This window comes from Marmota monax, unplaced genomic scaffold (assembly GCF_021218885.2).
Source record: "Marmota monax isolate L192 unplaced genomic scaffold, Marmota_monax_Labrador192_F-V1.1 WCK01_AAM20220418_F8-fsc00261, whole genome shotgun sequence".
In the NCBI taxonomy this organism is placed as follows: domain Eukaryota; kingdom Metazoa; phylum Chordata; class Mammalia; order Rodentia; family Sciuridae; genus Marmota; species Marmota monax.
In genome coordinates, this window is record NW_026695225.1 from 1929663 (window position 1) to 1943536 (window position 13874).

The following is a 13874-nucleotide window of genomic DNA, read 5'->3' on the forward strand; positions in this document are numbered from 1 at the left end:
ATTTGTCACTAAGGAAGTGGTGATCATTCTGCAGGATTCCCACTCTAATGAAACAAGTTAAAATTGGACTTCCTGCTGTCTCTCATTTATGTGATCTAGGAATTATAAATAGCATTTAGGGTTGCCAGAGAAAATAGAGGATGCCCAGTTAAATTTGAATTTCAGATAAACCATGAATTTTTTAAAATATAAGTCTGTCCCATGAAATATTTGGGACAGACTTATACTAAATGTTATTTTGTGGTCATTTATCTGAAATTCAAGTTTAATTGAGCATCCTCTATTTTTGTTGGATAAATCTGGAGCCCCTACACATGCTAATATAGGAAAGATTTTCTGGTGCTGCCCCTCCAGAGAAAGGTACATTTGAGGCAGTAATTAATAGACACACATGAGAACACTATTTTCAGAATACAGTATTCAGGGAGAAGGGATACAGTCCTGAGTCTGGAAGAGGAAAGCAGCTTTCCTATCAGAAAGCAAAGGAGGAAATGCAGTTGGGAAGGATTCAGAACTCCAATGTTGGCTTGGTAAATTCTATGCCGGCTGTGATAACAGAGGCATTTAAAGTGAAAAGAAGAGAGTGCCTTTGTTTTTGCTCTTGGTTGGTTAGGTTTTGTCCTCTCTATGTTCAGACAGCATATAAATATGTTTTCTTTAAATGAAGTTTTTAACTGGTTTTGTGTAAATGGTATTCCTTTTCCTGTTCATCTATCTCAACCCTTGCTGGGTGCAGACACGCTGTGTTCTCTCCAAGGCTCTGTCTGCTTCCTGACTCTCTGAGTGGACTGGAAGCAGACCCAGGTGCTAGTGCAGGGCTGGGGTGTCAGTTTCTGGTATCATGCGTGTGAATCCAGGAAAGCATTTGAGATGTCCAGCTTGGAATAAGGTTTCTTGGGAGGGGCGGGGTGAGGGTGGCTGAAGCTTCCTAAAAATGGGAGGGAGGAACAGTGAGCAGGGGACCCTAATCTCTGGCCCCAGGGTCCATGTAGGTATGGGGAGGTGGTCCCTGGGTGGACTGGGCTAGGGGCAAAAACAGACACCAGGGTGCTGCCCAAATGAAATATTAAATTATCTTTGTCAAAAAAATCAATAAAATGAAGTTTTTGGAATATTACCTTGGGGAGAATAAAAATTCCTATGGTTGAGGGTTTCAGAAAAGTAAGAATTAAATGTGGTATCACATCTTAAGCATCTAAACAGACCAAATGTTACAGAATCTGAAGCTCTTAATCTTGGTACCATCTCTATTGCTGTTATTATTTCTACATCTGGATCCTACAATCTAATAAGAGCTTCCCTTTTTCAGGTACAAACAGGAAGGAGTACCTATTAGGAAAGAGACTTCCATGCCTTCAACTTCACCCTCAAGACTATATTTGTGTTCTCAAATTTTAACATTCACAACAACAGCAAATGTTTTACTCAAACAGAATGTTGATGCTATATATTTTCATTTCTTATTTATCATGTGTCAGTTTTTTAATTTCAAGCTGTTCTAACCATTTATTAAAATTGACATTGAGAAAATTTTGCTAACTTTTGTTTCCCAATTACAAAGATGGGCAGAGTTTGTGTCTTGCTTTCTATTCAAAAGCACATTCAGATAGCTAGGTTGTTAATCGGAAACTTGAACTCTACCACAAATTGGCCCAATATGGTTTTGGCAAAGCCACATTTTTTTAACCTGTTTAATAGGTCGTTAGTTTTGAAAACCTTTAAAATACATAAAGTAACTACAAATAGAGCCTGTGTTAAGCTGGTGTGACCTGTCATATTTTTAGTTCCTAATAGGAATCTGGACAAAGTATCTTTCTTTGAGGCTTGCTGGCAGAACTAGCAATAAAAGTATCTACAGTGGACTCAAATCATAGCAGAATAGAATATTTCTGCATCATTGACTGAGCTAACTGCTATGTCCTTTTTAAATGTCAAATTGATGGCTGGTCTCTATACAATTTTTTTTTTAAATGGCATCATTGGAAAATGATATAAGTGGTTAGAGAGAGACAGCACACACAAATGAGAGTTGCCACATAAAAATTAGAAGGAGCAAGACTCAAGGAGGCAGGGCAATTCAAATAAGCCATGAAATCAGTTCATGTGCTGTATGGTCTGTGTTCCTCACAGTATGTAGTGTGCCTGGGAATCAGTCCCAATAGACAGTGCTGAGGTCATTCCACTGGGGTCACATGCAGGCCTTCCAGAGAAATTCTGGTCTCACAGGGCCCCTAAATGACAAAGGAGCAAAGGCAGACTTGACCACAGGTGAAGTTGATGAGCTTCCCATATTTCAGTGAGCAGGAGAATGCAAACATTTCATTGTACCCATTAAAAAACATTAAACACAAGTAACAACAGACCACCAGCTTAAGTTCTTTGAGACAATGAATTTGGACCTCCAGAGTTAAACAATGAATATTAGCCACATTTCATAAAGCCATGCTGTAAAACATTGTCAGGTGGTTAAGGCATTAAAACCAAAATGAACGTTAACTGTTCTTATTTCATAGCAGTTAACTTTGACAGTCTTATTTCTTAACTCTAAATACTTTTTCTGTGACATGAATATTTATTTATAATTAAGAAATTTATTAGAAAATAATATGTCATGGAGGGTTGATTTCACAGTTTGTGTACACAGACCATTTGGCATCAGCCCAGTAGCTACTACAGATCAGACTTAGGTACTATATACCAGCAATGGGGCATACCCTTGCCCGTGGTTTGTCTAGCTTCCACCCAGCTATTTCAGGTAGTTTTCTTAAAGACAACCCAGAATGGCTTTATGTTCACAAGTGTGCACATGAATAGACTCAGATAACACAGGCTTTGCCCTATGCCTTCACATACTTGACATAAGCTCTATGCATCATACATTCCAGTGACACCAGTCTTCCTGTCCTCTATCCTTTCATTTTCCTGTGTCTTTGACTGCTCCTGCCTTAGATCCTGACTTCACAGAGGTTATAATCTAGTAGAAAGAAGTAGGTAAGCTAGATGTGGTAGTATACACACTATAATCACAAAGGATTGGGAGCCCGAGGAGAGATCACAAGTTCAAAGTCAGCTTCAGCAACTTACAGAGGCCCTAAGCAAAAGCAAAACCCTGTCTCAAAATTTCAAAAAAATTAAAAAGGGGTCTGGGGTTGTAGCTCAGTGGTAAAGTGCTTGCCTAGCATGTATGAGGTGCTGGGCTTGATCCTCAGCACCATATAAAAATAAATAAATAAATAAATAAATAAATAAAAATAAAATGTATTGTGTCCATCTACAACTAAAAGTATTTTTTTAAAAAAATAAAAATAAAAAGGGTTGGGGATGCAGCTCAGTGGTAAAGTACCTCTGGATTCAATCCCTAGTACTATAAAAAAAGGTAAATATGTTTTATCCATTTCTCATAGGAACTGGGAAAAGCAAGAATATAATAAATTCTTCATAAAAAAGAATGGAAGAATGAATCATGAGATTTAACTAGTCCTAGAAAGCAGAACTCGAATACTTTCTCTGTACAAATAGATGATGATGATGATGATATTGGTCATGAAAACTAAAACTTATACAGTACTTGGTATGTGCAAGGAACTATCAGAAATGTTTTGTACATGTTAACTCATTTAATCTTATATGCACCATATCATCTCAATTTATTGATGAGAAAACTGAGGCATAGAAAAGCATGGCATCTTGTCCAAAGTCACTCAGATGGCAAGTAGAAAAATTTGCATTCAAGCAAGGCAGTTTGGTGCCAGAATCCTTGCTCTTACCCACAATGCCAACATGTTACACTTTCTTAGAGCTCCCATAGCACCTCCGCAAAAGCCAGGTGCTTCAGAAATAACTAGAACACATGGTATGCAGTCTAAGTGTTCACATTCAAAGAGAATAGTGAGATCTTTGAAGGCAAGTCCCCTGTCTCACTTGTGTCTATATCTATCTGGATAGGAATGTTTGATGATACAAATGGTATCCAGATTTGTGACATGCCCAGAGTAATTTTTAACTGAAATGAAAATATTAGACCAATAAATACAAAATATACATTTTTATTGTTAAAAACCATCAGGAATCTCATCAAATATAACATAATGGAATCTGAACAACACCCTGCAGCTCTGAAGTAGTCCATATTCTTCATGCTGTTTAAATGATCTATTAATTTGCAATGCATTGATAGAGGAAGAGAAAATACCATCTGACAGTATACTCACTACCACTGAAAAGGGCAGGAAAAAAAAGAGCTGGCAATCTTTGACTTCTTCATGCAAGTAATTTTTTCATTTTCCTCTGTGATTGGTACATAATAATGCCTAAGTGGGTATCTTCAACACCATTTTTAAAAGTCCAGCACATTTAAAAGGGACAGCACATTAGATGTTTTATCAAGGAGATATTCAGCTTAGCTATGCTGCACTCCATTTATATCCCCTTTCTCATTAATTCATTTATTCAGCAGTCATCAAACATTCCTATCCGATTGTGTATGGATGATACAAACAAAACGTATTTAGTTCCCTCTGGTGTCTTTTAGCGACTGCTAAACAGTAATGACAGATCACTCCACTAGATGGCACTACTAATTCTTCTTTGTATTTCTTTTCTATCATGATTAAAAAAACAAACAAACAAACAAAAAACCCTATGATTTATCTACTGTCGCAGAACAAATAGAACCATGACTTCTGTTTCACAATTCATGCTGTGGACGGTGCATAGTAACATGTTTCAGACACTTGAAACCCTTGGGTTTTCTCACGGGCTTTCAAGTGTTACCCTGGGCTGTGGTATATGTTATACAGCATGGAAGCATGCCGTGATGTGAGCTGGAACCTTTCCCTACTGCTGGCTCCCATCCTTGAGGAGTTCTCAGGCTTAAGGAAAAGATGGGCAGAAAGTTGCACATAATCCTGCAGGTAGGCAATGCTCCAGCAGAATATGCACCTGAGCTGCTGCAGCTCAGAAAGAGGTCTTAGGCATTCAAGCTTCCTAGGGAAGCAGGTATTTCAATTGTATCTTCTACCTATTTGGCCCCCACCTCACTATTCATACCAAGACTGGTCCTGTATTCCTGTGCCCACGTTCATCTACACCCTGTCTACCAAAAACATGGGATTGAACTGAGTTTGGCAAATTTGACCACTGATTTTCCTTCAAGGAAATATCTTAAGGCTAAAAAGAAGAAGAATGAAAATGATAACAATTAGTGAATGCTGACTACCAGGAAGTTTGCTAAGGACTTTGTAAAATTGATATTATTTAAAATTCATAAGTGTTCTTATCAACATGATGTTTTAGGCATATCTCAAATATTAATTCATGGCAATCAATCATCATAACATTCTTATGAGAATATATGCTGTTATTATTTCCATTTTATGGGAAACTGAAGCACAGAAAGACTTCTGTGATTTGCTAAAGGTCTCACAGCTAGTAAGAAGTGCAACTGGAGCTCACAGCCAAGAATGAAAAACCTCAGGGTCTGGACTCTAATGCTGCCACTCTATTCACAGAAAAATAATGAGACCCATCTGCCAAGAACATCCTCAAATTCCTAATACTTAAACTAAATGAATTTACCTGAATCTCCATCTTCACTCCTCCCCAACACTTGCTACCATGTATATTCTTATCTGGTGTTCTGAGTTCTCTTCTTTTAGCCCTTTATGGGACCTTACTCTATTGACTTCCCTCTCTATCTTCACTTTGTCCTTTCGGTGTTTAAAACATAATCAGACTTCTGGTTCAGAAAAGATGGTATAGATGCATCTCTCCTTGCTCCTCTGTATAACTATAAATCCTGGGGAAAATGCAAGGGGCAACCAAAGGAGAACTTTGAAAGGTGGTGAGAGGAAGGCTTACTGGTTTAGGACCACAGGTCTGAAGAAATAACACAGTGCAGAGCATCTTATGATCTCCTGCCATTTACAGAATGAGGTGATCCAGACTCAGAATTTCCTTACCCTCAGCTGAGCAATAGAAGGCAGCTCAGATAGTCGTATTTCCTCCTGGATCAAATGATAATTCCTTTGACAACATCAGTTGAACTTGACAGCGCCAGCAAGGGGAAGTGACAGGGAGTCCTGCTTCCAGCAAGTAGTCAGGTGAAGCAGTCACCTTTCCTGCCACAAGGACTGATCAACTTAGTGATCAACACCAGGCTGTCAGACAGCAGTGGCAAGGGGCATCTGCCACAACGAGCAGGCATGCTCCAGAAAGTTTCTTTGTCTCCTCAGTTCTGACATTTTCTCACCCTCTTGAGAGATTATCAGTTATCCAGGCAACACCAACCAGTGGGATCCTATCTTGAGTACCTTATGAATGAAAAAAATTTGTTCACCCAAAGGGAGCAGAGGGAACTGGGACTCCCTACCCCTACCAGGGTTTCTGGAGCAGGTGGGTGAAAATGATGAAAGGTACTTAGCCTTGATGAATGGTCTGTCCAAGAAGGTTCTTTCTTGCAATGGGCCTAGGGAAATCCCTTTTGCCCCATTAAGCAGCCTGAACAGAGACCACAGGGAGCCCCTAAGACATCAGATGAGCAAGTTGATAAGAGTAACACAGCAAATGCTCTAAAAACTAAGCTGCCATTGGAACCATAACCTACAAAGTAGGTTGGACCTTCAAACCAAATCTCAGCAGAGTGACTACCTGCTAAAATAAACGATTTAAATAGAATCCATAGTTTCCTAACATATTAACCAAGTACAGGACACAATAAAAGAGAATAACCTGTCATACCAAGAGTAAGGAAAATCATAATATGAATTAAAAATAACTCACTCTTGCCAACACTGACATAACTAAGATTTTAAAGCAATGATCATAAAAATGCTTAAATAGGGGGCTGGTGTGGCTTGGTGGCAGAGCACTTGCCTAGAATGTGTGAGGCACTGGGTTAGATTCTCAGCACCACATATAAATAAATAAAATAAAGGTCCATTGGCAACTAAATTTTTTTTTAAAAAATGATTAAATAGGCATTACACATACTCTTAAAACAAATTAAAATATATAAAATATATAAAACCTCCATAAAGAAAAGTTACAACAAAGAACCCAATAGAAATCATGGAAGTGAAAAAATACAAGATTATAAATTAAAAAAAAAAAACTCAATGGAAAAGCTCAATGTTAGAGTGGAGAGGACATGGGATAGAATCAGCAAACTTGAGAAAGAATCAATAAAAGTGACAATATGAACATAGAAAAAAATGGACTTTAAAAAGGAGGGGAAAAGAGCCTCAGAGAAACCTTGGAGTAAAAGTGAAAGAGCCAGGGCTTGGGTTGGAACTCAATGGTAGAGCACTTGCCTAAGTACCATGCCTGGGTTCAATCCTTAGTACCATGCAAAAATAAATATACAAAACAAAGGTACTGTGTCCATCTATAATTAAACATAGTTTTTTTTTAAATGAAAGATCCAATTTTTTAAAAATATCTTTTAGTTGTCAGTGGACCTTCATTTTATTTATTTTTATGTGGTGCTAAGAATTGAACCCAGTGCCTCACACATGCTAGGCAAGTGCTCTACCACTAAGCCACAACCCCAGCCCAAAAGATCCAATTTTTATGTCATAGGAATCCTAGAAGAGGAGGAAAAAGAAAGTGGAGCTGAAAGAACATGTATATAAGAGCTGAATACCTCTCATATTTGGTGAGACACATACCTATAGATTTAAGAAGTCCAGCAACACCCCAGTAGGATAAACCCAAAGAAATGAATGCTAAGACACATCACAATTAAAATTCTGAAAAATAAAGACAAAGTAAAATCCTGGAAACAGAGATGCATCACTCATAGAGGAACCCCAAAATGAATGACAGAAGACTATGCATCTGAAACCACGAAGAATAGAAGGAAGTAGGGAAATAGTTTTAAATACTGAAAAAAAGTTTTTTTCCTTTATGGAAGGTCATATGAAGACAATGAAAATACATGCTACATACTGGGAGAACATATTTGTAAATTACATATCTGACAAAAAACATATAGGGTAAAATCATTAAAAATCACACAATCCAATTGAAAAATGAACAAAAGATATGAATAGATGTTCTATCAAAGAGAACATACAGATGGCAAACAAACATGAAAAGCTATTAGGTATTATGGAAGTGCAAATAAAACCAAAATAAGATACCACTATACACCTATCAGGATAGCTAAAATTAAAAATAACATCAATTCTGGTGAAAATTCCAAACAGATGGGTAACTTATCCCTTGCTAGTAGGAGTGTAAAATGGTATAGCCACTCTGGAAAATGGCCTGACAATGTCTTTTAAAAAATTAAATATACAAGTACCATATGACCTAGTACTCTTAAGCATTTATCCCAGAGAAATATAAACTTATTTTTTCACAAAAACCTGTATGGGAAAGTATATAGCAGCTTTATACATAAAAGTTAAAAACTAGTAACAAGGGAGAGATCTTTTAATGGTTGAATAGTGATGCAAATCGTGGTGTATCCATATCATGGGACTCAGCAATTAAAAAAATATGTAAACTCCTCACAGGATACCTAGATGAATCTTCAGTGAATTATGGTAAGTGAAGAAAGCCAATAGCAAAATGTTACATACTGTATGATTCCATTATATAACAACAATACGAAGGCAAAATGATTGAAAAGGAGAAGATTGATTCTTAGTGATTAGGGACTAAGGGGAGGGGATGAAGAGATGCAGGAGGGTAGTAGCCATGGTTTATTAAAGGGAAACAGGAGAGATCCCTATGGTATTGGAACAATGCAGTGTCTTAACAATGGCATGCCATGCACAAGTGATAAAGTTATACAGAATTGAATATACACACACTCAGGAAAGGACAGGTGTTGGCGGGAGAATGCTGGGTAAGATCAGTGTTTAATATTAGTGTAATTTTAGAGTTGAGAGATTGTACTATGTAATTATAGGATGTTAGGACTGGAGGAACCTGGGCAGGTTGTGCAGGGGATCCCTCTATATTACTTCCTGCCATTTCATGTGAATTATAATTATCAATACAAATTTCAATTAAAAACATAATTAAATGTTAATTGGTCTTGGAAAAAAATTCCCTCACTGAAGACTCCATATTCCTATTTAGCTACCACCTATTCTTTAGTTTCTCTTCACAGCCAAACTTCTTGAAAAAGTCCTCTGACTTCTGTGGCTCAATTTTCTTTTTGCCCAATCCTGCACCAAGGATTCTATCAATCCACTGAAACAGCACTTGTTCAGGTCAACAATGATTCTCTTTATGTCAATATATCCAGTGTTCATCTTTCTATCCCTATTTTATCTGATGTAAAGTAAAAGTAAAGTAGATGAAGAGAAAGAGACTGGTTGACTGCTTCTTCCTTCTGGAAATATTCTCCCCTCCTCCTACCTCAGTGGTCAATCCTTAACCTCAATTGTGGGCCCTTATATCTCTATCTGCCTCCTCCTTTTCCTTCCCAGTTCAATAATCTCATTCTAGTTGTTCTCTAATTTCATCATAATTTCACCAACCTTACCATCTTTCCACCACTCTTTATCCACTTCATGTCTTTATATCTCTCTACCCACACTTTACATTTCAGAATCCATTATATTTGCCATCTTGCAAACATATTTAACTCCTTAATTTCTGTCTTCCTCCATCACATTTTCTCACAAATCCCAAACTCTAGTTTTCTCTGTGCCTGCTTCATCACTGTATTTTTATAGCTGAATGTTGCCTGAGAAAAACACACAGCCAAGTTGACAGGTTTCATTTAAAGTCATGGCTATAGATTTCAAATGAGTGGTCTATGTTGGCTGAGCATCCTACCACACTAACCATTAATGTCCAGCTCTCCGTTCTCCAAAACAACTATTTTTCAGCTTTTCTCTCTTCTCAAACCTACAAACACATCCAACACCCAACCCTTCACTCACAGAAGGTGTCCTGACCTCACCTAGTTGACCAAAATGGACATTACTGTGAAATATCCTTGCTCTTGACCACTTGTATTTGGTATCCATGTCATCCTATCCAGCTTTCTCAAGGGTGACCCTCTCTTTCTCAACTCTTACATTTCCTCCTCTCTACAGGATCATCCTCATTAGCAAACAGGCATGTCCTATTTGTCACCTATCTTAGCTCATATCTTCATTCCAGCTGCTACCTCATTTCTCTTTTCCCCATTCACTTTCTCAACACAATCTCCTTTATAAGTTGTCCACAGTCACCATTTTCAATTCTCACTTCTCTTTTTTTCATCAGCTCATTCTAACCTAGTTTCAGTCACTATCACTCTATAGACACTTTTATCAAAGTCATCAACAACCTCCAGGTGATCAAATTTCTTCTCTCCTCTTTCATCTACTTGACCTTCCAGCAGAACTTATTATGGCCAATTACTTGGTTCGTTTTAAAACCCATTCTTTTTTTTGTTATTTTGATTCTTTTTTTTTATTATTGGTTGTTCAAAACATTACAAAGCTCTTGACATATCATATTTCATACATTTGATTCAAGCAGATTATGAACTCCCATTTTTACCCCGTATACAGATTGCAGATTCACATCGGTTACACATCCATGTGGCTCAAGCGGTAGTGCGCTCGCCTGGCATGCGTGCAGCCTGGGTTCGATCCTCAGCACCACATACAAACAAAGATGTTGTGTCTGCCGAAAACTAAAAAATAAATGTTAAAAATTCAAAAAAAAATTAAATAAATAAAACCCATTCTTCTCTGGGCTCCCAAGATACTGGACTCTCCTTGTTCTAGTTCCATTTAATTGGCTTTTCCTTGCAACCTGTTTTGCAGTCTCTTTTTCTCATCACTATAAGTGACCTCATTTAGTTCAATAGTTTTAAATATTATCCATATGCTGTTGATTCCAAAGTTCACGTTTCCATTTATATGTCCCACTGACCACTTGACATCTCCATTTGGTGTCTAATAAGTACTTCAGACCTAACATGGCTAGATCCAAACTCATGATTCTGCCCATTCATTAAATTACCTCCCTTCATCAAGGGCCAATTGCACACATAAAAAAGCAAGGATTTATTTGACTCATTTTCTTACCTCATGTCTGATTCCTTCACAAGTCTTGACTCTATGTAGAATCTGATTCTGCCTCCAAAAAATGTATCCCAATTCTGTCTACTTCTATTCATCACTATCATTACCATCTGAATCTGGTCCACCATACCCATTTGGCCCAAGGTAATTGCTTCTGGTGTGCTTTTTCATAGCTTCTATAACTACCTAGAATCCATTCTCCAATCAGTATCACAGTCATCTTTTTAATGAAAAAAAAAAAAAGAAATTGTTTGTTCCCTTTCTTAAAATCTTTCGGGGCTTGAACAGGCTTATAATAAAATCCAAATTTATTTTCCTACTTATTTCTGCACCTGTTCCTATGGGAAAAGTCAGAGAAAGGTTGCAGTCTGCACCTTCCAGAGCAAACAAACAAACTTGGAGAGAGGGGAATGGAACTAAAATATAAACACCCACTCTATATCTACATCTGAGGGGGAGGAAGTTGCTTTGTTTGTAGGGAATCAAAAGGCAATGGCAGCTCTTTCCCAAGTATGGGTTTATGAGTCTGCCACTTCCAGGGCTTTCCATCTGGGACTGCTTTCCAGATTTCCCTAATCTATTACCCCTGTTTCAAGCAGGCTTGTTTTATCAAGGTATTACAGTGAGTCAGCCTTTTGGGCTCTTGTTAAGCTAGACCCGCCACTGACTAGCTGTGTGAACTTGGGCAAGCCACATAACTTCTCTGTACCTTAATATAGTTGAAATGGCTCTTTTTTTTAAAAAAATATTGTTTTTGTTGTAGATAGGCACAATATCTTCATTTATTTATTTATATGTGGTGCTGAGGATCCAACCCAGTGCCTCATACATGTGAGGCAGGTGCTCTACCACTGAACTACAGTCCCAGCCCTGAAATAGCTCTTCTTAACATTAAAATTCCATAATCAACTTCTATTTTTCAAGTCACAAAACATCACTAATTCTACTAGTACCAAGTTAAAGAGAGGAAATGCAATGGTTAATTTTCCTCTCGTTTTTCTTGGAAAGCCTATTCAGTTAACCAATGCTTTGATCTTTCTTTTGTGAAACAGAGAAATCTTAAGCCCCTGAAACAAACTGTCAATATCTGCCCACTTAATAGCTTATAATTGCAACAGTTTTAGACTAATTTCTTTAACATGGTGGGTCTTGCTTGACTTTTCAAAGGAGGAGATTTTTCCTCATTATCTGCACTGTGAAAATGGTTGAAAAGGAATTAAACAAGGAACGATTAATTGATATTTGAATTAGTTCTTAATCAGACAGATAGGGCTGTGGAAACTTCAGGGATGCACTGGCTCTGGTGGTCCAGATTTTGTTGCACACAGAGAGAGTGATGCTCCCCAAAACAGATACTGAGTATCTTAGACAGTTAGGGCTGCTACAACAAATGACCACAGGTTGGGTGCTTTAAACAACAAACATTTGTTTTTCAAAATTCTGGAGGCTGGGTGCCAGCAGGCCAGGTTGTGATGTGGGCCCTCTTTCAGGTTGTAGATAGCTCACTTTTCATTTGTATCCTGATAGGCATAAAGAGGATTTGCCATCCCTCCAGGCTTTTCTTACAAGGGCACTAATCACATCATGAGGGCTCCACCCTCAAGACATAAATTTGGGAAGACAAAAACACCCACCCATGCCACTGAGGCAAATCCAAACTGTGGGCTCAAAATGCAGTCCTAAACCTTCCAGCTTTCTGGCCTCGACATGCTCTCTCTTTCCCTCCATATATCTGATCCTCACCTACTCCTGGTCCTGGTGAGTCCAACTTGGAAACATTTCCCAGATAGCTCCAGATCTCTTCACCTTTACCCAACTTATGCTTTTCTGATGCTTTCTCATTATTTTCCCCTTTGTTCTCTGTCTCTGGTAAAATTTCTACCCCAAAAACTATCTTCAGTTCTCATTCATCCTCTTAAATGAAGTTGAAGTACCGCTCCTATGGAAGCCACCCTAACTCTACAAAGAACAATAATGCTTTCCTTGCTCTGTACACTTCCCCAAATTTACAGTACTGTATCAAAGTCACTTTTTAAATTTATCTGTTGAGTGTGATTCTTCTTTATCTCTGTATTGCTAGCTCATTAGGATAATACTAATGAATTCAAAGTACAGTCACTCCTCAAAATCTGTGAGGGATCCATCAAACAAAATCTGCACTACTAAAATCCCTCATATAAGGTATAGTATTTACACATAACCTGCATATATCCTCCTGGATGCTTTAAATCATCTCTAGATTACTCATAATATCTAATATAATGTGAATTTTTAATAAATGGTTGCTATACTGTATTGTTCAGAGAATAATGGCAAGAAAAAAGTCTGTACATGTTCAATACACATACAATTTAAGAAAATATTTGTGTCAGGTATGGTTGTGTAAGCCAGTAATCCCAGAAACTGGGAGGCTGAGGCAGGAAGATGGCAAGTTCGAGGCCAGTTTCAGTAATTTAGGGAGACCCTCCCTCAAAATACAAAATCATAATAGCTGGGCCATACACAAGGCCCCAGGTTCAATCTCCGGCATAGCAAAATGGGGGTGGCTGTGAATGCATCAAATGGTAGAGCACCCGTGGATTCAATCTGCTGAACTGCAAACATATATACATACATACACATTTGTGATCCACAGATGGTTGAATCTGCAGATGTAGAACCCAAGGATATAGAGTGTCAATTGTAGTCATTGTTGAATAAGTGAACACAAGAATGGACTCTCAAAGTCTGATTTACCCATTCAGGAAATTAAAATAGTGGTACTTCCTATACCTAATGCCTAAAACGATAGTTGATAGTTCTATCAAACTCTGAACTGGCTGATTTACTTAGAAA

At 37.8% G+C, this 13874-nt stretch overlaps 1 protein-coding gene across 4 annotated transcripts in view; it reads right to left on the reverse strand.

Moving 5' to 3' along the window:
• The window catches only part of Fgf13 (fibroblast growth factor 13), a 516319-nt gene that overhangs the window by 139017 nt on the left and 363428 nt on the right, over positions 1-13874 (reverse strand). The gene's annotated exons all lie outside the window — the stretch shown is intronic.